Raw genomic sequence first — 22,411 nt, 5'->3', positions numbered from 1 at the left:
TGTTTTTATCATTTTGTCTTATGACATATAAAAAACAAATTATATCCACACATTTTACTGAAATTCCATCTGAAAAACTCTAAGCCAAAAAGAGCCAATTTATATTAATGAATACAATATAGGGATGAAGATAAGTTGTCATATGAACACTGGAAGCCATCTCTTAATGACTGCTGCCATATTTTGTCACAGCAACTTTTAGCCAAATGTAGTATTTGTAAATTTAAAATTTCTTTCATATAAAGGGGGCCGGCACCTGTTAGTGTTGTTTTATGCAGTAAGATGGTCGCTTGTTATTGAGGCAATTAGTAGACTCAATTAAAATCCCCATTTGGTTGCTGGCAGCCATACTGGGTGTGTTGATTTCAGTACTCCTAAAAACAGACTTGTGTCATGGAGTAGCTGACCACTACAGAGGGAGGACTAGAAGGCAATCAGTCATCAGGTTTGGTTTAGCTTTGTTTTTGTTTTTTGTTTTCTTTTATTTGTTTGTTTCATTTTGGTTTTGCATAGAATACTTAGAGAAAAATCAATGGACAGCTGACAGGGTTTTGTTTTTTTTTGTTGTTGTTGTTGTTGTTGAGAAGTTAACTGTGTCATAGCTTATGACTGCCAGAAGATCAGGGTCCAGAAAAAATTATGAATAATACAGAAGTCATTAAGCCACCCAATAAGAAGAAAAGTCAATTTTTAAATGCATTACATAGCTAATAAGTACAAGTTTGAGGAGAACCAATCTGTATTATAAAAAGACTGTTTTCATTTTCTGTAAGATACAATGAACTGGTAACAAACATTAAAAGTCAATTTTGCTTTACTCCAGTATTATTTGATTCTTCTGGCTTGTAAAATCAGTCATTTTTCTTTGGGTCCAAGCTGGTAAATATATCAGCAATAGTCTGTTGCTAGTGTCATGATTTGGATAAAAACACATCCCAATAACTTAGAGCTTTGACATTCAAACAAGAAAGAATACTTCACAATTCCCCTATACTTATCTGCAATACATTAAAAGCCTTGAAGAAAAAACCTTCCAAAAGAGAGGCCAATTAAATCTCCTTTTAGTGTGTAAACTCTTTCAAAATGAGGGATATAATTTTTACTCTGTCATTGTTTTTATATATTTTTAATCTTGTTTTAAACTAAGTGTGTGAGGCAGGGTGAAAGATCCTATTGAAGTCCTTAGTCCCCAAATAAAGGTAATTAAACCATTCAAGTGTGATGTGTTACTTCTCTACCAAGGACATGACTTAATACTACAACCAGATGCATAAAAAGAGTAATTAGAGGGAGGGGTTATTGAGTGGCATGTAGCCTACTGAATTTAAGAAGAAACTGACATACTGCTGGCTTCTACTTCAATTGCTCCATCCCTTCATTTAGGATCTTTAAAGGTTCTGCAGATTTACTTCTCAGTAGCTGGTGTGTGTGTGTGTGTGTGTGTGTGTGTGTGTGTGTGTGTGTGTGTATGTGTGTGTGGGGGGGTGTATGTCTATATGTATATATGTATGTATATGAGTTAGGTCTAGCCTGACTGGTTCATATGTTCCTGAGAAGGTGAATGTGGATTGAGGAAAGAAATAGACAAGAGACAGAAGATAGAGTCAGGCGGGCTTCCAGTGACTACTGTAGCAAAAAGCCTGAGTTTATTACTCACAGTCCTTCCATACCCTAATCAAAAGGGGAGGGCACAAGGCTTCCATGTTACAAAGAACAAGCAAGCATAATTACCTCCTTGCATCTCAAAACACCTGGTAACCACACCCTAAGTCAAATATCCTGTTCTCTGGCTTTTGAGGAGCAAAGCATTCAGTAGCCACACCTTTGGTCAAACATCCTGTTGTTTGACCTTGAGGAGCAAGAATGGTTTTGAACTCTCTGACCTTTAGCCCTTTACGGAACAGATTCAAAACTGTAGGCCTATACCCCCCCACCCCACCCCCCCCCCACCCCCACACAAAATGTGTACTATTTGATTCATGTTCTAAACTTAAGGGAAAAATTCATGACACATATTATATTTTCTACAAGAAGCAAACATAAAATTCAAATTCATTTCACTGTGTTTCTATATCTTTTTAAGGCCAGTAAGTGGTTACTTACATAGCCACTCACCATCTGAATATATTGGCAGACCAAGGTGGAAGTCAATGGTTTATAAAATCAAGTAACTTTCCTTCCTTCAATCTGCCTCTTCTACTCTTTCCCTCTGAGGTTGTCCACACAGCTCAAGCTCCAACTGTTAAAACATAGTAGATAACTGACTGTGTGACCATTGTTGATTTGGGAGAATACCCCCAAGTGAAGGTAAAGCTCAAGTTCTCATCTGTCTGGTAATTAAAGTCTTGGATGATAAAAGACTTGTGATAGTATTAGTCCCAATATGTTTCTATCCAAGGAAATAAACCTGGAAATCACATCTTTATTCCACTGAAAAATAGTTTTCCTTTTAAAAATACCTTATATTTTCCATCAATGGAAATTCCTTGTGCCGAAATGCATATATTGAGAGAACAGAAAAAGAGTTTTAAAGCAAATAACTTTGAGGGTATATAAACTATCAAAGTCCTGTCTTTGAAAATAGTGAGACTCTTGTGTGTGAATTTAAGTGTACAGCTACAGAAACACTCATTGTCATTTATTTTTCTGATAAATTGGCATACCTTCAGACTACCTCTGCACATTCAGGGACAGACAATGCCTTTAGTGGTCCTTTCTGTTCTTGGGTTCCACCAACCAAGACATCTTTACTCTATCGGAAGAAGTTTGTTTCTGTGATGGGAGATAATTTTAAGTGGCTGAATACTGAGTTTTGTTCTTCTAAGAGAATGTTTCCCAAAAAAATCTTTTTTGATGGCTATGTAGTTCAGTGGAAGAGCACAAACCTAGCATGTGGGAGACCCTATGTTCAATACTCAATGTCGTTAAATAAATAAACAACTATTTTTCAGTTCAGTGTATATGAAAACTCAGAAATCTGTTAAAATAGTTGTGCACAGCATTTCAGAATCATCTGTGTTCATAAATGAAGACAATGGCCAGGCAGCAACCTGTAAATAGTATTTTCTTAACTCCTTAAATAATTAAATATATGCACTCATGGTGCTGAAAAATAAAACCAGCCAGAGCATGAAGGAAATATTTACATTTCTTCTTTATACAAATAGTAAAAATAGCAGTTTAAAATGTATTCGTCTTTATGATCTCAATGCAATAACTTAAGTAATAAGTCTAGAAGATATCAAACCAACATTTTCAAGGAGTTAACAGTTCACATTTTCTAAGGCCTTCACAACAACAAAAATGCATTATAAAATAATTAAAGAATTTTAGTGTGATGGTTTTCATAAGAATGAAACATAAGCTTATATATTTGAATGCTTAGTCATCAGGGCATGACACTATTTGAAAGAACTAGAAGGTGTGGCCTTATCGAAGGAAGTGTATTACTGGGTGTGAGCTTTAAGGTTTAAAAGCGCACGTCAGGCCAGTCTCCTTCTCTTTCTGCTGCCTGCAGATCAGCTATGTCTATAGCACCGTGACTGTCAAATGTGCATCCATGCTGCCAACTATGATGATAGCAGGTTAAACCTCTGAAACTGTAAGCAGTCCCCCAATTAAATGTTTTCTCTTATAAGAGTTGTCTTGGTCATGGTGTCTCTTCAATAGAACAGTAAGACATTTAATCATCATGGCATAGTAGAAACCAATTCTGGAGACACATAACACTCTTTAGTGCACTATCAAACATGTTCTTTCCAATAATTTATCCTTTTTTCAGTATGGTTCTGGCTAACAGAAATCTAAACAGTTCTATCAAATAGTCAAAATCTGAACCTTTGTCTTATTCTTATTCCCACTGAGGAAGAGCATTCTACACCCGACAATGTATTTTTCAGAAGAAACTACCAAAACTCTTCACAAATGTGCATTTTACCAACATTTGCTAAGTTGTAAAACCAAATACAGTGTAATCATGACACATATGTTCCTTTAGAAGTTGTGCACTGGGAAGATGAGTTGACACTTTTTAACGCATAATACCAATGACAGTTGGACCAAACATAATCTGCTCCTGACTTAGTAAATTTCTCCATGAACAGCAAAATCTTCACTGATCAGAGAGCTTCTGGCTTGTCTTCAAATTTAGAGACAATATCTTAAAATTCCTCACTATCAGTCTCATATATTTTTTTGAGACAGGATCTCATTGTGTAGCACTGGTCGACCAGAAACAATATTTAGACCAGGAGGGACTTAAACTCATAGAGATCCTCCTGCCTCTCCTTGCCAGTACTGGGATTAAAGGCATGGACCACCGTACTCTGTAGTTTACACTATCTTCAATTGATTCTGACACACAGCCTGGAGCCTGTGTTGTTGTAACTTAGTAAAAGTTAGTACTGTTTAAGTAATGATGAAAACTAAATTTATTTATTCCTGCTTTTAACAAGGCCTGAATTTGTTATCTGCCAAATTCATACAAACTGAAGGTCAACTGTGTTCTGGTTCATGACATAGAAATATTGCAAGCCTCTTAGGTAAGGGCTGTTCATCACTCTTCAACAATTCTAAAAGGACACATGGTGCTTTCGGTGGGATATGAATACAGTTCTACCAATGGAAATTAGCCACATTGCATTCTCACAGTAATTTAAAATATGTTTTACAGGTGTGGTTTAATGTTGATGAAAAGAGTTTTCAGTTAATTATTACAATAATTTGCATCCTTCTTCTTCACCTCCCCCAAGGAAAAGAAAATATCATGGATCATGGGCTCAAAAGATATCTATTCATTAGTCCTTACTAAGTAACTCTGAATAGTCTGTTACTGATTTTATGTCCCAATTTAAAAGTCATTCAAGTTCAAATTATTTTCAGTTATAAATATGTTCAAGATTCCTGGTGAGTTTGTTACTGAACCAGATGGCTGGCAGATATGCAGAGTTCCACCTAATCTCACTTTTTAATCTTAAAATAATTGAGTTTTTCCTCTTCTCACAGCCTTCAATGGTAAGCCAACTATGTAAGAAAAAAACAGTTCTGACACTTGCTAGTGTTTTATCAAGTAAGTTGTCGTGAGTCAGTCTTGGTCAATGTAGGGAGAAACTCTGGATCAAAAGATTTCCAAGTTTTTGGTGATCTCTACCATGCTAAGGAAGTGACTGTTGAATATGAAGCCTGCTTAGTGGAAATACTGAGAACCCACAAACTTCCAGGTTTGGCTGACATGTTTTCTGGTTGGTTTTGCCAGTTAATGATACATTTTTCTGTAGTTCTCAAACTATTTTCTGCCATTTCATACCCCAAAAGAAAACAAAGTAATACAATATAGAGATTCATGATGTGGTCTAATAATATTGTGAAGTACATGTGTGTGTGTCCTATCAAACACAGAATTTATTCATTCACAAGTTATCACCTCCCTCACAAATCCAAGGACAGACTCAAAAGTTATCCATATGGAGCCTAAAAATTAAAGCTAAGATATGCAATTCTTCAACATCTGTATACTCTAAAAGAGGTTGAGATTCATATTCCCAAAAGGGCATCACTGCTCTCCAAAAGCAGAAAATGATGAAGTAGGTTATAAGGGAGAAATTGGCATTATGATAAGCACAGCAGATGAGAAAGAATGAGAGAGCTTACACAAGTAGAAGCCATCTGTGCACAGCAATGTGTTGATGCTGAGTAAGCACAGAATTTATGTCCTATCTGGAGCACCAGTCAGGAGCATTCAGACCCTTGTCTGTCCATCATCCACCCTCTGATCCACACCTAGACAGTCTTCTAATCCTACTTCTGATCTATCCAGAATAAAAGAGATGTGTAGTTTTAGAAAGAAAGTCCCTTCTCTGAATAAATAATACAGATTCAGAAATATGAGGGACGACAACCTCTTCTTAGAGCCTCATTCTCTTTCTGTACATTCTGTTAGCAAACAATAAAAGTATAGTAACTCCATAACAAAAAGAAGACTCAGACTCTGGTAATGCAATTACTGGTTGAAAATCATGTCTACTCTAGAATTCATATAATATAGAAAAATTTTGGCTTTTGTATTTTACAAATACAATCAAATCTGATAAGTATGTGGCTGAGATACTACCATATGCTAAATATGAAAGATATGTTTGTAGCTGTAATATCCTGAGAAGAAAGACACAGAACCCCCTTATCCCCTAGAAACTCCTATTAATTAGCGAGTCTACACTGAGATACTGCTTTCAAAAACTCAATGATTTTCATAGTCCTTACCAACAGAAGTAGTCAAAGAAATGGAAAATGTTTTCCACCATAGTTCTACTAGAGTTCTGTTACAGTTTCAAAGTTCAAGGTCCTTTGTCACTATTGCCTGACCTCCATTTATGTAGTGTTAGCCAGATTAAAAGTGACGAAGGAATGTTATCATCATGGTGCCCATACAAAGCACATATCTATGCCATCATTGATCCCTGGTTAGTTCTTTCAGACTGGAGAGATAAGCAGTACCTCGAAATTCTTGATAATCTGAACATAATAGGCCATCTTACCCACCTTGCTACCAACAACTCCCTTTGCAATGAGTTGACTTAGATGAGATTTCTTTGAAGTGCGTTTCATGATACCCATTTTATCAGGAATATTGGTTTAGGAGGTTTTTCTGTCTATGTGTTGCTTTCATTGGTTGAATAAAGAAACTGCCTTGGCCTTTTGATAGGGTAGCACTTAGGTAGGCAGAGTAGACCGAACAGAATCCTGGGAAGAAGAGCAGAGTGGCAGACACCATGAATCTCCTGCCTGAGATGGACATAGATTAGAATCTTGCCAGGAAGCCACAATCATGTGATGATACACAGATTTAATAGCAATGAGTTAATCAAAATATGAGAGTTAGCCAATAAGAGGCTAGAGCTAATGGACCAGGCAGTGATTCAATTAATATAATTTCAGTGTGATTATTTTGGGGGTAAGCTAGCAGGGCAGCTGGGACCAAAAGCAGGCCCTCTTACACAACACTCTTTCTCCTTCAACAGGATAAATATCTTTGACCCTTTTGCCTTGCTTGTAGCCCCTATCTACAAAACACTGTATATTACCATGCCTGGCTCTGCTACCTTCCAAATGAAAACAATACCAAATATACAGAAGGCTGCAATTTCTACCCAATGGAAAAATTCATTTCCTTAATGATTGAGAACTGTTTTTAAAGAGGCTATAGTGATATTACTGTCCTTTTTTCTGTTTCAGGCATTATTATTCACAAAACACACAAAAATTCTTAACAAGGAAAAATGTACATTAATCACGTGGATGCTCTGTTACAATGAATTTCCAAGGTTGTAAGAGATAAAAGGGCATTGTGTGTAAACAGATATTTGGGAACTAAGGAATCCAGCATCAAAATTGCAGTTCCAAGAATAAACTGGACATGGATATGGGTATTTCCCTGAGTCCTAAGAAAGACCTTAAATAAAATAGAAGAGAAAGAAGCTAAGTTTGTGTGCATGATGTTTAGTTCTATGAAAGTCATCTGAAATATTAATTTTTAAGCATTTCATAATATACTTGTTAAAACTGGACTCATGGTTTATTGCCTCAGGAGGATAATTAGTAGGTAAGTGTAGTGATACATGTCTTTAATCCCAGCACTCAAGAGGCAGACACAGGTAGGTCTTTATGAGGTAGAAGCTGCTCTGATCAGTATGGTGAGTTTCAGGGCAGCCAGGAATAAATATTGAGACCCTGTCTCAAAACAACAAAGATTATCATGGAAGAGAATTATGTAGAGTGCACATAGTTTATGACCTGCAATTATGTTCCAAAGGAAAATTCATTATTTCCTGCTAATGGTCAAAAACAGAAGCAACTATTTTTGAGCCAGTGGTTCTTGCATAATTCCTTTACATTGTAACAAATCTCTTGGTGTTATTACTTTATTCTAGTAGTGTCTTAGCAAATAAGACAACATGGTAATTTTACCAATAAATGTAGGACTGAAAGCAAAGCCTACAGGCCCAAGAACATAAGACTAAAAATGAGGAAAATTGCGGGTTAGAGCACACTTTGGAAGAGCCAGACATTTGTGCTCTTAGCCTAAGGCTTGTTGGATGTAGTTTAGCTGTCAAGCTAATAAGTAACCTTTTAATTTCCTCTATATAATTTCATCTATAATCAGATTCTGAGAATAATGTTAAAAGTATCTGGAAATTGCCCCATGGAACAAGATATGTTTGGCAGATAACACTGCTAAAGGGGCTGTACCAGAGCTGTATTCTTAATCAGAAGGAATGAAGTATTTTAGAGAAATACTGAAGGTACAAAGCTACAAAAGGTTAGTGAGAGGAGTTGCTATAGAGATTCTGCAGTTATAACTGAAAATACGCAAGGGTTCTTCATTCAGAACCATACCTGGTTTTGAAAAAAGAAATTCCAGGCCAGGGCCCAAGTCTCAGACTACGCAGTGGGTAGTCACTCATGAAAGTGAATGCTGAAGAGAATTGAGGTCTTGTAAATGTTTGGGTGTCGGAACTGAGTGATAGTACTAGGTCTTAAAGAATTCTTGCTGTCTGCAGAATCCAGTGTGCCCACAAAACATGTTCCTGAGGAGCTAACGGAGTCTCTGATATGGAAGAGAGATATATGAGGGAGAAAGGGAGTGTTAGTGATATTTAGCTAAGTAATTAATGAGAAGCAAGGTGAGAGAATCTAATAAGATAATGGGCAAGGCCACAAATGGTGGCCCTGAGTTTGACCCAGAAGAAACACAACTAGCATTCTCCAAAGCAGTCAGGCAAAGCATTATAAAATAACTGATAGGCAGAGGTTAAGATCTGAAACAAGAGGCGGTGTGGCAGTGCAATGGGATCAATATCGTTTCAAAGTGGTTATGTTAGCGATGTAAGAACCTTGGAGGAACCTTGGACCACATCACCCACCGTCCTTATACCTAGGAGTTGAAAGAGTGGGATGTGTACCTTCTGTGTTTTGATTATGCCTGATGGGCAACTGTAATCAATTCTATAGAAAAGACAACCAATTATCCCATCTCCCACCTGGGGTGCCATGGGTCATTAATTAGAACATAAAAGATTGGTCATTTTGCATAAAAGGGAGGACATCTTCCTGAATACGCATCATGTCTCCTATAGGACCAATAAGGGCAGCCTCCATGAGTCTCTGGCCAATGTTGGCAGTGATTTCTAGTTTGATCAAAAAGAAAGTAAGCAAATGGAATAGGTGTGATAGATAGCAATTTAGGTGTTACAGGTACAAGTATCTCCTGTTGGCAGTCTGCTACTGAGCAATCTCCAGACCCCACCATGTGAGTGGTCTCCCACATTACGTGTCGGTTTCCCGAATTTTTGAAATCTTACTATAACAATAACACAGAGGGGGAAAGAAGTCTGGAACATTTTCCATTACCTTAAATCACTTTCTTGTACCTTCAGAACTTTCTTAAGCTTTTGTATCTTCAGACCTTCATACACTTTCTGAGACCCTCAGAACTTTCTGAAAGTCTCACATTCTCAGATGTTCATAACACTTTCTTAGACTCCCACTACCACTGGGCTGTGTCTTCACCAACAACCTCTCCTGGGCTCTCTGTAGAAACTTCAGTCACACAGTGTCAAGTCTCAGTTTCTCTCCATGACTTCTTCATGTCTTTTTAAAACTAATACCACGTAGGTAGCTCTTATATTACCAAGTTTGACTACCAAGATGAGGTACATTCTTGTATGAGTGCAGGGCATTGCAGCTTTAATGCCTTACTACACAAGCAACTTTTTAAAATCTTATCAAAAACCCTATTTTTATGGTTTTTGTTTTCAGACAGGAACTGTCATATAGAAATAGAGAAAATGGGCATGGGGTAAGGTACTGTGAAGGAGAGATGAATAGGGAGTAGAGGGAATTAAATTAGCCTTTGACAACCTGTTACAGAGCAATTTTCCTACCCTATTAGAACAGGCTATTGGTTAGAGGTGGGAGTCTCCATATATAAGAGCTACCTACAACAGGTGCAGATAGGAAGAAATGGAGGAGGAGACACCAAGCTTAGATATAAAATATTTTCAAATCATTTGTTTGTGCAATGGCAGAAGTTGCCACCATTGAAAATCAAGCATGTTATTTTAGGCCATCAAAATATACTAAGGCCAAGCTGTTTGTAATAACAGAATGAGGCTTTAATAGTTTAAGTCAGTGAAAGAAGAGAAGGAAAGTCACAAGACGAACTCATGAACTCTGCTGGAGGGAGTTTCTGTAAATTCTCAGTTGGAGCTGACAGGCAAGAGAGAAGCCTAGGAGGGTGCAGAAAAGCTGTGAGACTTTGAGGATGAAGCTGAGATTCAGGAAAGACAAGGTTGCAGAGGCCAAGAAAGTCTTAAGAAAGCTACAGGACTTACCAGTCAGCCACTAGGAAGATAAGGCAAGAAAATAGAAACCTTCCAGTAGAGGGAGAGGAGTCAATTTCTCAGCAACTAGAGAGTGGCCCTGAGGATGAATTCCCAGTGGATGAAGCAGGCTACAGATACCAGAGAAAGGATACTTACTTAGTAGGGGAGATGTGAATGGACAGAGCAGGTGGACGGAAGAAGCAGTTGAAGAAGAAGACTCTAAAATTTGGAATCAATATGATGGGTGACAGAAACCAGCAGAAACAAATGACCCATACACACCATGTGAGAGTCAAATCAGCAAATGTTGAGAAGTAAGTATGGCTGAAATGTCAATGTAGCATCCTCTACTAATACTAAGTGAAGAAAGAGGACTCTGGTAGGGGATAGTGTTTGGAGACCCTTCTAAGTTAGGAGATGGGATAGGTGGTGAAAAGGACGACAATAATGGTTGACCTTTTTTATTATTGTATATGAAGTTCAGCTGTGGCCAGAGCACACAGGCAAGGTGTTCATCCTTGGACAGCATGTTCTAATCTTTTTTTTTTTTTTGGTTTTTCGTCTGCCTCTGCCTCCCGAGTGCTGGGATTAAAGGCATGCGCCACCACCGCCCGGCTTCTAATCTTTTGATAAGTATGCAATGGTCACAAACGAAGGTCCCAGTTGGTACCCATGACCCCAATGGCATACCTTTTCTTTTCTGTAAACTGAAAAAAGAAGGGGGTGAGTTAAGACTAGAAGATGTAGGGTTAGTACCTGGAGGAGGGCCTATTGAAGCTTACAAATTGGCTTGACAATGGTTGCAAGAAAGGGTTCATGTGAGGGGATGAGGGCCACCTAATATAGGAGCATGTAAGAAGAGAGAAAGGAATCTAAAAACAGAGGAAGATGGCCAGCCCTAGGAAGGATAGAATTTCATCCTTGGTGGTAGGAGCTATGAGTGACTGAATTAAGTGTTTTCTTTCTAGGGTAATGAATAGCCTTGTAAATTGAAGTAATAGCTAATCCTAGATAAATAACCTGAAGGGTTGACATTTGTAGTTTAGAGGGTGAGACTCCATAATGCCAGCTGTACAGAAAGTTTAATAAAGTAGAGGTGTTAGCTTGGCTAATTTACAGGGATGGACTAAACAGAAAAAGACCAACTATATATCATAAAAGCTTGGATTTAGGAAAAGACAAAGAGACTAAGTCAGGGGCCAGAGCCTGGCCAAATAGATGTGGGTTGTGGAACCCCTGGGGTAGGACAGTCTACTTGGGTGGAAAGATGAGTATCTGGTTCAGACCAAGTAAATGGAAAGATACTTTGTGGCTAGACATTGAGAGGTATGGAAAATAAGACATCCTTGGGGTCTAAGACAGATAAATAGGAGTTCCCTGAGGGAATGGTGGAGAAGAGAGTACTACAGGGGTTGTATACTCTGAGCCACTATTCAGTTGCTGAATCAGAGATCCTGAGTCAACTGGTAGATTCCATTGTTTTTCTTTTTTTTTTTCTGAGAGTATAGGGGTATTAAAGACAGAAGAAGTGAGGAGCAGAAGATTCTTTCTTAGGGGTCAGAGAAAAGAGGCTTAAGTCTCCTGAGGCTGTGGAGAAAGAGTGGGTAAAGAACCTGGGTGATATATTTGATGGGGTTTGGTGAGGCTGGTAAAGCTGTCCCCCTATCCTGGAAATAGGGGAACCAGAAGACATGGGTCCCTAAAACTCTTATCAATGTGGTGGCTCCAATGTCCAGAAGGAAATGAATAGATAGTCCTGAGATTCTGGTATACAACCAAGGCTCCTGAACAGAGATGGGTGTGGTTGGGTCAAGGGAGCCTGGACCTCCACAGTCTTCTATGGTCAGACAGGAAGTTGGCTGAAAGGCAATCTGGGCTTGATGTTCCCATGCCACGAGGGATACGGAGGCAGTCAATACCCCATTGACCTTCTTGGTTGCACCTTGGACATGGTCTGGGGGGTTTACATAGGTTCAGACAGGCTTTCGTGTTTTGGAATATTTGTTTACACTTTGTGAAGATGTGTCACTGTGATTGGTTTAATAAAGAGCTGAAAGGCCAATAATGAGGCAAGTGAATAGGCAGGAGTTTTTGGAGAGAGAGAGAGAGAACTCTGGGAAGAAAAGAAGCAGGGAGAAGCTCATGAGATGTAAAACAAGTTGGACATACAGTGCAGAGGAGAGGAACAGTCACATGGCAGAACATAGATTAATAGAAACAGGTTAATTTGTGTTATAAGAGCTAGTTGGGAAAAAAGGCTAAGCTAAGGCCAAGCTTTCATAATGAATAATAAGTATCTATGTCATTATTTGTGGGCTTGTGGGCAAAGAAAGTCCAATTAGATAGTACAACAATACCTTGGCCCAGTGACCCTCCTGACTGCATTTGAAATAGGGTCCCAGAGGTTCTCAGGCTTTGGGAGACCAGGGAGTCTAGGCAGATGCCTTCACTGGTATCAGGCATTTTTATCTCTCCAATGGTGCACTTTAAAGGTCATTGCTAAGATTTCTGCCTGTGGAGTCAGGGGTTCATTCTCTAGATATTCAAGTTTGACCTTAGCTGTTATCAGGAAAACTCTGGGAGAAGAAGTAGGCCATGAGGAGCTCGTTTCCATGTGGGTTCTCAGGATCCAGATTAGTAAATTGTAAAATGGCCTTTGTGAGGTGGTCTAGGAATTAAGGTGGGTTATCATGTTTGTCCTGGATAACCTCTTGAATTTTCTCATAATTTACCCCTTTAAGGGTAGCCTTGTGAAGACCAGCCAGGAGGCAAGTGACAAATACAACCCCCTGAGATACTGTAATTCCATTCAAGGTCTGATGTGGGATTCCCCTCTGTATGCTGTGAATATCATTGGTTAATAAAGGAACTGCTTTGGGTCTATATCAGAGGTATAGGGGAACAGAGCTAGATGGGGAAAACTAAACTGAATGCTGGGAGAAAAGAGGCAGACTCAAGGAGAAGCCATGTAACTCTGCCAGTGACAGATACCTGAACTTTAGCCAGTAAGCCACAGCCATGGGACAATACACAGATTAATAGAAGTGGGTTAAATTAATAGGTAAGAGTTAACCAATAAGAAGCTAGAGCTAATGGGCCAAGTAGTGATTTAATTAATACAGTTTCTATGTGATTATTTCTGGGCTGAGCAGCAGAGAACCAAAAGGCAGCTCTTTCCTCTTACAAAGGCCCTGGTCAGGGACTGCCTTAGCTTTGACTTGCTGACCAACCTGTTACTAAGGAGGGAGAAAGGGAATCCAGAGGGGTTAGAGAAGAAGAGAAGGGACTATAGGTTGAGGGTTTTCAGTATGATAGAAAATACTGGAGAATCATCTGGTTTAGGAGGAGTTGCTTCCTTGGTTGCCTTATACCATGTGGTCACTTTTCATCAAGTGGGAGTAAAGGTCACAAAGTGTATCCTTTGCAACCCTAGCAAAGATGACTGTCAGCCACGTGACTGTCTCCATCCCAATGGGGAGATAGCAGCAAAGATGGAAGCAAGCCACTTGTTTCCTTTAAGATTACCTATGTGTGGATTTTTAACTGCCAACCACAGTGTTATGAATTTTAAATTAACCTTTTGTTGAGGATTTTACAGAACTTTTAGTCATACTCAATATGCTTATGACTCTTGAGGTATGGAAATTTTACACAATGGTTTTACAAATATTGAGATAAGATATATACCATAGCAAAAGCTTTAGAGAATTAAACAAAACCCAAAAGAGTATGAGATGAGTAGGAGTAGCCCTTTGTCCCTTTATTCTGTTTTGCTATCCTTTCTCTGTCACATAGTTAGGTGGCTTGCCTGAAATGGAAGATTTTGGAGGAAAGTTTTTAAACAAGTGTGCTTGGGTCTAGAGGAGGGGGAACCCTACTCCAACCCCAGATCCAGCTTTTAATTGATGTAGAACAGCACAAAACAATAGTCTGATGCCACCCATACCTAAAAGACACTTAAATTTCTATAAAACTGAATCTAAGATGCTAGAAACAAAGAAGGAATAGAGATGGGAGATTTTTCAGTCCTGGCTATAGATGTCCCAGCCATTGAAGAGTGTGTGCAGCAGCAGCCTGTGCTCACATTGCAGCCCGTACACACCTTTGCTTTCTTCTCCTCCTGCTGGGCCAGCCTCCTGGCTACCACTTTGCCACCAACTTACAGATCCGTCAACTAGTGACTTAAAAGACAGGACATTTATACCATGGTGGGTGAGGGAAATTAGACAAAAGCAAATAGGGCTTGAAACAGAGAAAAGGGAAATGGGGAATGGGGAACCACTTTCCACTTCTGTGATAGTTCACGGTATTTGTAATAGTTTTGAATAATATTAGGATCTAGAGTGACATTAGGTGGCCCCTTGAATTGAATATCTAAATGGGTATTGAATCCAAATTTGATGGCAAAATAGAATGAATTCAGGGCCTTTTGGGTTGGGTGCCAGGTCTAGGGGCTGGGCATTTTTAAAGAGGCATTCTATGGGGCAATGAGAGCATGTGGAATGCACCATTCCCATGGGTGAGAGAGGGAAAGGAAAGTGTCACTGCAGCATCTAGTCATGGGCATCCCCGGGACTCAGGGAGGACTGAACAAGGACCAAGCCATTCAGTCTTGCTAAAGGCAAGACTAAGTACATGGTACCAGGGTTTTCATGGATGCCAGAACAAAGACCGAGTTCTAGGAGATCTCATTCACAGGAAAAGGTTAGAGAATGGAGTCACAAAAGTCACAAAGGGATTAGGGATAGCTCTGAAGGGGAGGCAAGACAAGAGGTCAGGGGTGGTACAATAGCCCAGGTGTACCTAAGGAAACTGCAAGATTATACCTTCAAGGGTGGGAAAATAGGGTTAGGTGAAGAAGACCAGACATAGTGAATCTTTAGAAGACTATGGCTGGGGGTACATCTGCCTCCAGGAGTACTGGGGAAGGGGAGGTCCCAGACACTCAACAGTCACTTCCTTGGACTTAAAGAAATCTTTACACTGACCAAAGGGGAAACTTACCTAATGGCCATTGGTAGGTGGAGTTCTGAATGATCAGTGACCCTGAAGGTTAGTCTGTTTTGGGTGGACTTGGAGATGATATATAGGGTCCCAGTGAAGCTTGGGCCCCCAAGGGGAAATGCAGGAACTAGGGGAATCTTTCCTGGGTTTTCACAAGCATCACAAATTTGATGGAAAGTTTATCCTGGTAACTGGGACCCAAAGAGTACCACAAATTCACACCACACAACAAACTTCACACAAGAGATTTGTTAGGAGGGAAAAACAACAGGAGGTTGGCTGCCTCTGCTCAGGCAAGAAACAGCAGAGAACTGAACAGACCACAGGGCTTATATAGAATTTCTTGGGGAGGGGGAAGAGCTTTTCAGGGTAAAGCTTTCGAGGGTGGCGATTGGTGGGATTTCAAGTCCAGAGCTTGGGATTTATATTCAGTAGGGGAGGAACAGGGTCAAACCATTAGGGCAGTTAGAGTATTCTGTGGGAAGTCCTCGGGGGGGGGGGGGGGGGAGCTGGCCACTCATGTAGCTTGACAGCTTACAGTGAGAGCTCATATTGAGAACTTGGTGACTATTTATTATAAGGCAACAAAAGAATCTTTCATGGACAAGTTCTGTCAAGCCTAGGAACAAGTGCTGTGTGACAGAAGCTATGTGGTTCAAGAAGATAGAGAAAAAAAAATGTGTGTATTTGCTAAAAGAAATCTGTGAAATGATGAGAATAATGTCTTGATATGCATCTCAGGTCTCTGATGCAGTGTAGTAAGCTACCTAGCCACCTGCAGTTAAAATATCACCAACATTCACCTTCTCAGGTGAGAACAGGGGCCCTATGAAAGCCCTTCTCCCATGGTAGCTTCTCAAATACACTTTGAGCAGCTCTTTTAATGAGTCTTTCTCTGTTAAATTTACTTTTGTTCTTGCAGATATCTTCACTAACCTGGGAAGAATTCTTAGAGCTTAACTGTTTACCTATTGAGCTGAGATATCAAGTCTAGGCTGTAAAGTGATATATTTTTTTTAACATTATCACAGAAAAAGGTAATCATAAAATAAATCATGGTTTAGCAACCAAAATCATCGTCAAAGTAACTGAGATTCTTTGAAATTCCTTATTCTTGAAACCGTTTCTTCCCAGTCTCCAGCTGCTCAGGTGTCCCTCACAGCACTCACCCCAAGACCCTCCATCTCACCTCCTCTTCATCTGTAGCCTTTCCACACCTTTTGTATGGACCTCTCACCTTTTCATGACTTTGGTCACAGCGGCCGACTGTATTGAGCGCTATGAAAACAAGATAGTAGACCCATTGCATGGAAAGTCCCCTCCCGGGCATGGGCTGACAAACTGCACTGCCTGATCTCAAGTCCTGCCCCTTCTATTCCTGGCTCCTCTGGTGAGATTTGGTATGGAGCCTTCTCTATAGATTCAAAAATGTATTCATTTCCCATAAGGCTCATTCAAGGTTGCATAGAGTTCCATAAAGGAAAGCTATTTACCTAGGCTGGGTAGAGGCCTAACATTCCAACCTATCTAAAACATAAAAGAGTTAAGCCAGTTTCGCCAGGCAGTTACCTGGCAAGGGACCACCCCTCAGGAAGGTAAGCCATGCCAATGAAATAAAAATTATTTCTCTTTAATGGTGCTCTTTTCCTACCGAGAATTTGTGCCCCTTGCTTCTTATAAAGCCATAGCATATGGCAGCCTGCTTTTCAAAATTACACACAAAAGGTAACTTTCCCTTTTCTTCTCTGTCTCCCTTCTGAGCATGCTTCCTCTAACACTTTGCCCTTGTACTTTCTCTGTAGCTCCCTCCCTTCACTGTGGCTGCCTGTCCACCATCCAGTTGACCTCCGCAAAGGCCTAACTCAGACAGCATACTTTCTTCTCTCCTCCTTTTTGTCCCTTTTGTCAGAGTTGCTGTGATTTTCGCACGTGTCTACTTTATTGCTGTTGTTGTTTTCACTTGAATTAAATTGTCCCCATGCTTCCTTTGAATTTCTATTTCAATTCTTTTACTAATGATATGAATCTCTAAGTTACACTCTCAAATTCTAGTAACTTTTCTTCCTTTCCTTGTAGAGAAAGAGAGACCATTTATAAATGAATGTCTAGTTCATAGACATAAATTTTTATTATAGAATGGCAATTATCCAGGTCTTCTCTTGTTTGCCCCATTACTCTCGACAACCAGATCAAAAACTATTTTTATGTCAAAGAGGCATACTTACAGTATCATATTCTAGTAAAAGTCTAGAGTGATTTTTCACTAACCGCATCATTAAGATAAACAGAGATTTGATTCAGTAACTATATAGAAAAAGTGAAAGATAATGGAGTTTGAAGGACCATAAAATGATATCTGGATGATGCTGGTTAAGTTTTAGGACTGGAAGATTGTATCTTTCCTATCCAAATCTGATATACTTACCTGGGAGTGAAGAACTGAACTTTTCCCTTTGTTTCTTCAGCAAAATAATATTGGTGTCTACTCTGAGCCAAGAAATGTGACAGAAATCTGTGGATGTGCTGTGCTGCGTGGGTCATCCAAAGGAGAGCCACTCCAGAATGTCACTGTAAGCTCTCTGGCTGAATAGAGGTTTGAGGTCAATTCACAGCAGAATATTTATTGATTTATACACTAATATGTTTGGGATGCAGCAAGTTGCTCATGCCAAAGCACCTTTGTTCTATTCTATATGATCCCTGAGAAAAATTATCACCCCTGACACACACACACACAGCCTTTAGTCCTTGTTGTGTACTTCACCCCTGCCACACACACACACACACACACACACACACACACATCCTTTAGTCCCTGTTGCGTACTGTTTGCAGTACTCACTAATTCAAGATGTTCCAAATGCACCTGGATAATCTTGTGACTAAAGTCTTGCAATGGATGGAAGACGTTCTCAGAAAAACAACTCTATAAATCATAGAAAGCAGTCACTGTCCTCTGCGGTAATTCCTTCAAGGTTTAAGTGCCTTCAATAGACACTAATACATTCTACTATTACTCTAAATACAGTGAGAAACAACTAGTATGTTCTAATGTTTACCCTACATACTCTACTAGATTTCTACTAAGGAAATCATACTGCAATGAAAAGCTAGGGAAAAGAAAGTCATCCCTAAACTAGACAGGAAGAACTCAGGGTGTGGAGGTGAGCAGGATAGCCAAGATGATTTGTTGTCTGCATAAGGTGCCTTCTGAGTCACAGCACACCAAGAGAGAGCGGGTATGGCTGTGGATGCCAGTGGGGTGGCACTTCTGGAGAGAGAGTGGATATGGCTCTGGATGCCAGCAGCATGGCACTCCTGCAGGGAAGGATTATTTTAGAGACATTGCTTGCATTTTAAAATACATGATTATATTTTAATGTTTACCTTTAGTCACCTTTATGGTTATTATTTGTATTTACTTATTAAAAATTTCTGCCTCCTCCCCGCCATCGCCTCCCATTTCCCTCCCCCTCCTCCAATTAACTCCCTCTCCCTCATCAGCCCGAAGAGCAGTCAGGGTTCCCTGCCCTGTGGGAAGTCCAAGGAGCTCCCACCTTCTTCCAGGTCTAGTAAAGTGAGCATCCAAAAAGCCTAGGCTCCCAAAAAGCCAGTATGTGCAGTAGGATCAAAACCCAGTGACAATGAGGACTACTGAGAAGTGAAGAACTATGGTTATTATTTGTAAAACAAAAATGCATTTTATTTATATGGAAAGAGTAGGTCAAAGGACAACTTTTGCAAGTCCCTTCTTCTTCCACCACCAGGTAGGTCCTTAAAATTGAACTCATGGGAGCAGGCTTCTAAAATCAGGAACTGAAACTACAGGACTGCGAACGTGGTAAAAAGAAGAGCAAATGAGTGTATCTCGGCACCAAAGAAATATGACATTCTAAACTGTGAAGAATCTCAAAAGATTGGCATCTGACTGGAGGATAGTCAAGAATAATGGCATTATTATTGTCCCCTCCATCAAGAGTCAAACCAAATGGGATTGATACATATATGGGCAGGAAAATAGTCCCCAGGAATATTGCCTGTTTCAAAATTTAAGAAAGAGTAAAAAGCCCACCTATTGAATATGTGCACAGTACTCCTTTTGTTCTTGGCCACTCTCACCTCGAGCCTATCCCCTTCACTATGGTGTAAGCACCGCCCATCTGTGCTGTGCTCTGCATCTGTGCCTGGATTCTTCAGAGATAGCAAGGACCAAGGAGCTGAGGGGAGAGCAGAGCTAGATCCTGGTCCCAGACTGACTGCTCTTCTCTGCTTCTTTGTCATTGTTCACCTTTGGAGCATATGTGATGCCAACTGCATTGTGCAGACAACATGAAAAGTAGACTGACTTTTTCTGAGGAAGGTACTTAGGAAAAAAATACCAAGACTATTGAGAAAGTGCATGTAGTAAAGAATAGTCATCTGCAGTTAACATATCACAAAGTAGTAATTCCCAAATGAGCTTTGGGATACATTGTTTGGTGGTAAAACAACTTGTTCTCATAACCAGTTTTTCCTGACATCATAGCATGCTGAAATCACTGTCACTCACTGCCCTGAGATTTATCCAGGCATCTTTGAAGTCTGGATGTGGAAACCAGACCCCAGAGCCCATGCACGCTGTATACTTATAGAGGAAGGACCCTACAGAAAGAGCCACATTTTCCCTTCTGCGCCATCTCTTAAAGGCCTGAGACACATCTGTGCTTCCTGGATCTGTATCCGAGGTGACTGAGGAATGTTAGTCAGAAGGGAGGAGCAGCAACCTTAAGCTGCATATGGCATCAAAGATCCTTAGGTATCCATGACATATTTGAACATTGTTATTTTACGTTGCTTATTGGGATTGTTAATCTCTGAAATGCTTTCGGGGTCATGACGTGTTATGAACAGAAAATACCCTTATCAAAGGGTCACTTGGTCACACCCTCAGTATCCTTTCCTCAACATGTTTTTCTATCTTCATAACAAGGCCCAGAAGAAAACTCAAACCTTTAGGTTCTGTTTATCTTGTAATTGTTTATAACTGTGCCTTCAATGTGTTTCTCTTTTTTCATATTCCAAAATAAACAAAGGAGAGAGGTCATATTTCATTCCAACACTTAACTTAGCTATTTATTCTGTCCAGCATCCTATTTATTACTCAGAAGTTCAAATATCCACAAAGCACTTGGTCATGAGTGTTGTTCAGTCAAGTTCTCTTTTACTTTATAAGAATAACCTTTCTCTTCACTTCCAATAACATAGTTCTCAGTGGCATTTGTGACCTCATCAGAATGACCTTTGCCTTCTATTCTGTTTATTCCTCTGTTCCCTGGGCTCCTTCTGGAGTAACTCTCTGGTATTAGTGCTTCATTCAGGGCAATTGTAAGAGTGTATGCCAAGGTGTCTTAGAAACACAAAGAAAACCAAAAGAACAGGAGAAGAAAAGAGCCCCTTGGAGCATTTGCATACCAAATACACATCTCTTCATCTTGAGGAAGCAGTCTCTTGCTTTGGACACATGTCTATACATATAAGACTACCCTTGATACCCGAAGCGTCCATGCACCATGACCTTGCAGCCCTTCACTAGCAAGTCTGTTAGGGTTCTCTAGTCAAGCACAGTGCTACTGCCCACTGCTGCTATTCTTTCTTTCTTTTTTAGAATTTATTTTTTTAAAAACAATATCTTTTTATTTGCATACCAATCCCAGTTCCCTCTCCCTTCTCTCCTTTCACTCTCCCTACCTTCCCCCCACTTCACCCCCAATCCACTTCTCAGAGGGCAGAAAGATTCCCATGGGGAGTCAACAAAATCTGCCACATAGCTTTGAAGCAAGACCAAGGTCTCCCCCCGCCCATATCCATGCTAAGGATGCCATCCCTCCAATGAAAATGGGCTCTGAAAAGTCAAGTCATGCACTAGGCATAAATCCTGGTCCCATTGCCAGTGCCCCCACTGCCTGCCACAGTCACACAACTGTCACCAACATTTGGGCTTATACAGGTTCCCCTGCTGGCAGTCCAGAGTCAGTGAGCTCCCACTAGCTCAGGTCAGCTGTTTCTGTGGGTATCCCCATCATGGTATTGACCCCTTTGCTAATAACATCACTCCTCACTCACTTTGACTGGACTCTGGGAGCTTCTCCCAGTGCTAGCTGTGGATCTCTGCATATGCTTCCATCAGTTGCTAGATGAAGGATCTATGATGACAATTAAGGTAGTCATCAATCTGACTACAGAGGAAGGTCAGTTTGGGAACCCTCTCCACTATTGCTTAGGGTCTTAGTTGGGGTCATCCTTGTGGATTCCTGAGAAGTTCCCTAGTGCCAGGTTTTTTGCTAGCACCATAATGGTTCCCTTAATCAAGAAATACCTTTACTTGCTCTCCCTCTGTCCTTCCCCCACCTCAACTATCTCATTCCTCACATTCTCCTCCTCCTTTCCCTTCTTCCTTCCCTCTCCCATTCTGCTCTCCCTCCTGACTTCCAAGTTTCTCAGGAGTTCGGTCTATTTCCCCTTCCAAGGGGGATCCATGAATGTGTCTCTTCGGGTTCTCCTCGTTATCTAGCTTCTCTGGGATTGTGAATTATAGACTTGTTATCCTTTGCTTTACATCTAATATCCACTTATGAGTAAGTACATATTGTGTTTGTCTTTCTAGGTCTAGGTTACCTCATTCAATATCATGTTTCCCTGATCCATTCATCTGCCTGCAAATATCAAGGTGTCATTATTGTTTTCTGCTGTGCAGTACTCCATTGTGTAAATGTAGCACATTTTCCTTATCCATTCTTCAGTTGAAGATCACCTAGGTTTCTTATTTGTAGGCACCACACTTGTGATTATCATGAATTATAGTTTACTTTGGGGTGTACCATGAATGTTGACTCTGCCAGCCCTGAAGACCTCAGCCTCTCCTATATTTTACCTAGGACCATCCTAAAGAGGAAAATAATTTCCTCACACTTGCTCAAATTTTTAGCTTCTTCAGCATTTATGTCTAGGAAGAACAGTAAACTCTGTGCTTGAGGATACACGTGCGCACA

Source organism: Microtus oregoni, unplaced genomic scaffold (genome assembly GCF_018167655.1).
Source record: "Microtus oregoni isolate MIOR12 unplaced genomic scaffold, Mior012 000014F_ref0000157, whole genome shotgun sequence".
In the NCBI taxonomy this organism is placed as follows: domain Eukaryota; kingdom Metazoa; phylum Chordata; class Mammalia; order Rodentia; family Cricetidae; genus Microtus; species Microtus oregoni.
This window is presented reverse-complemented; position numbering follows the sequence as displayed.